We start from the raw sequence: 3,891 nt of genomic DNA, 5'->3' as shown, positions 1-3,891 counted from the left end.
CCTTTCTTTCCTTGTTCTATTTGGAAAGCATCGGAGCACAGCACATGGGGCCAGAATGAATCTTCCAGAGGCCTGGATGTAACCCACAGGCTGTAGTTTGGAGACCCTTGTTCTAGATCATGATAATAGCTAATAATAGTTTTTTTTCCTCCTGTGGTTGGGGATGTTCTTCATTGTTTGGGAGTTATTCAATTATCAGGTAAGTCTGGAAGTCTCGAGCATTTTTGTAGCTTTTTAAAATAAAATGATAAAAGATTTTCCTTCAGGGCATTTGAAACAACTTTTGTACGTAGTAATAAGAAAGATACCATGGGAACTGTCTTGCTTTATTTTCGGTATCTGTATATTATTTGCATTATTTTCTTTCTCCCGTTCTGTCTGTTAGACTAATCTGATGATTTTTGATCCCTTTCAGTTTCTTATGCATTCATAAGTCTATTCTGCCTTGTATCTGCATTAATCTTTAATTTAAGAAATACAGTTGGAAAGTCACATTAAAATCTATCGTGAAAAACCTATGGGAAAGGCAAAATGTGTGTGTTTTGTCTGGAAAAGGATACACTCTCTGTTGTTTAGAAGTACATTTCATTTCTAAAAGTGCAAAAATCAAAGTAAAAGTGGATTCCACTCCATATCTTAGTTTGGGAGCTTCGCATCATTTCACTTGTTATCAGAATTTGAACAACCAATTGTTCAAGCACCCTAATTAAGCAGAAAAAGCTGTGGAGGCAATGCTATAGCGGGGTCAATGTTGGTGTAACCTAGCCATGATCTTGTGGTCAACCTAAAATGAAGGCAAAAGTAGCAGCAGTCATCCAGTCGGAGTTGGAAAAGGCTTCCCAGGCCATGCTTGCTCAGTGTAGCAATCCAAATTAAATCATTCCAGACAGATGGCTGTCTAGTCTCAGCCAGAACATTTCCAATAAATGGGAGCCTTCTGCTTTTCTGGATAATTGGTTGCACTGTCAAACGGCTCTTATGTTAGGAAACATCCCCTCCCAACACTTAATTGAAAGCCTCCTTCTTGCTACTACTTAAATCCATATTCGAGGATGTGCACTTTTGAATGACAGAGAACAGGTCTTGATACCCTTCGCTGTGACCTTCTCTCAGGTGTTTAAGGAATGCTGTCATATTCCTCCCCAGTTCTCTCTTCCCAAGGTTAAACCTGCCAAGTTCTCTGAATAAACTCTTCAAAGGACAGCTCCCAGTTTCCTAAAGTTCACCTTTGACCTCCTCTGAACCTGTTCCAATTTCATTGAATTTTTGTTAATGGACTGTGCTCCGAACAAGGACACAAGGCTTGAGCAAAAGAAATACTTCTATTGGTATAACCTAAAGTAGCATTTGCTAATTTTTATTTTTGCTTCCACAGCTCATATTTTACAATCAATTACTTTAAAAAGTTGGCCTCTGTAAAGCAGCTGCATCTTTTGGGTGGCTCATATAAAAGTTTGAAAAGAGATGGATGTAGCTGCTTTACAGAGGGGTTGTTCTTATGTTCCCACTTATTCATAAACATCTCTTTTGAATCATTTTCTAAATCATTTCCTATTATTTATACTTGTTGGGAACAACTTGGATTTTGATCGATGGTAGCAATGAGGCAGTTTCTGTTAATAAGGTAATGCTTTAATCTATTTGTCTATTGAGCTATTAGATATTTCCCCCTCAAACTTATTTGTGTAATTCCCATAACATTTACTTCAATTATTTTACCGTTATAGAGGCTGTCCAAAGCAAATCAATGTTAGGATTAGATTAATCTATTGGTTCAAATACCGGTAGAAAAATGAGAAGGTATTCTAAAGAATCTGTATGCCTGATTTTCAGAATGCCTTCATAGAACTGATCATTTGATAGGCCTGACGTCCAGTTTTCATAGGGTCTTTAGCTTCTGATTTGTGTCTTGATGGGTTAAAAAAATAATTCTGTGTTTTCATGCAATAAGTCAATAAGAAGATCCTATATATTGTAATATTTAGAATTTAGAATTTAGAATTTATTTGTTATTTATAGGCCGCCCTTTTCCCTGAGGGGACTCAGGGCGGCTTACATACATAATATAATTGCGGGGAGAAATTGCTGCAGTGACATTAGCAAAGGGACCAAGTAAGTGGGGAAGATCATATCCTGACCCTGTCTCTTGTGCTGATCTCACAGCAGAGTTAAGAGTGTCTGTCCCAGGCATTGAGTCACATTTTCTTCTCATCCTTGACTCACTGGCCTCAGCATCTGGATGAACCCAACCAACTTCTACATCTCCACCAGATGTTTAGAACACAGCTGCATCCAGTGAAGAACTGTCATGGCTGGAAGAGATCAGCAGTTCTTCCCTACTTACAATCGTCTTTGTGTTGTTGTGTGAGCAGTATGTGAAGCAGTTTCTATTGCTCTGAGCAATCTTCATTCCTTTTTCTTCTTTTCTCAACTTTGTCAGTCTGCCTATGTATTTATCCCATCATCTGTTGGACCCGCTGAAATGAACCAGTTTTCTAGGGTAGAACCTGCCAGCCAAGAGATGGCTGCCATCCAGTTTTGAGTCTCTCCTCTAAATACTGTTTTATTTTAAGAATATTATTTGGAAATCATGGGCTATGCTACATGAGCTGCAGGTTTAGGAATTCTGTGCTTCAGGTACAGGATACAAATTTAAACTTTAAAAAACAGGATACTGTGGAGCTGGGGGTCATTGATATAGTTTAGGTTTAGGTTTAGGTTTATTAAACTTGTATGCCGCCCTATTCCCGGAGGGACTCAGGGCGGCTAACAAACCAAAGGGAAGGGCACAATACAGAAACAAACAGGACAGGAACAAAATTACAGAGAACAAATTAAAAACTCACAACAGCCATAACAATTTGAGTGGGGCTGGGAACTCATCAGCCCCAGGCCTGCCGGAACAGCCAGGTCTTAACGGCTTTGGTGAAAGCCTGAAGGGTGGTGAGGGTCCGGATCTCCACAGGGAGATCGTTCCAAAGGGCTGGAGCAGCCACAGAGAAGGCTCTCCTCCGAGTAGTCGACAGTCGACATTGGTCGGCGGATGGAATTCGGAGGAGGCCTAGTCTGTGGGATCTAATAGGTCTTTGGGAGGTGATTGGCAGGAGGTGGTCTCTCAAGTACCCAGTGCAAACATAAGCCAACTGTTCACAAAGTGAAACTGAGCAGTTGAAGAAAGAAAGGAAAATGACCTTGATAAAGGTAGACCAAATACAGTACCAAAGTGATGAGGAGAAAAGTATGGCTAAACCCAGAAGCAGAAGTATAAGTGTAAGTGATTCATATAGATACCTCCTTGATTTATGTGGGTAAGGGGAGACTTGTAAGATTCTGTTACTATAGCCCCACTTGATAATCATCCTGTGAAGTTGATTTGTGGTCTGGTCTTCCTGGTAGGGCTAACAGAAGCTCATTACATCACTTCCAGTTTCTTTGGTCACTCCTACCAGTGCTAACCGGGACTGAACAGTTATTTCGGGACCAAAACTCTCTCTTGCCAAACCAGTGTTTTTTGAACAACATCCAAAGTCTTTGCCGTTTCAACCAATTGTAAATGATTTCTGTCCCATCAGTCATAAAACCTTAGACGTAGCCCCTGTTTAGCTTCCACTAACTTTTCAGAAACTCTGAAAAGACAGGTACTTGTTTAATATCTACAGTGTTGGAATAAATTGTTGCCAGCGACTCTGATGATCATACTTTACATTTAAATACTTTAAATAATAAAGTAAATAATTTAAATGAAATATAAAAATAATAATTAAATTAAAAATCCCTCAAAGGGTAGAGTCGATGGACCATTAGGTCTTTTACTGCCATCAGTTTTCTATGTTTCTATGTTAAATGTCCTCTATTGTTAGTATTAACTGAGGCTTAATTACAATAGGCATT

Source organism: Thamnophis elegans, chromosome 8, assembly GCF_009769535.1.
Source record: "Thamnophis elegans isolate rThaEle1 chromosome 8, rThaEle1.pri, whole genome shotgun sequence".
NCBI lineage: Eukaryota > Metazoa > Chordata > Lepidosauria > Squamata > Colubridae > Thamnophis > Thamnophis elegans.
Note: the sequence above shows the minus strand (reverse complement) of the source record.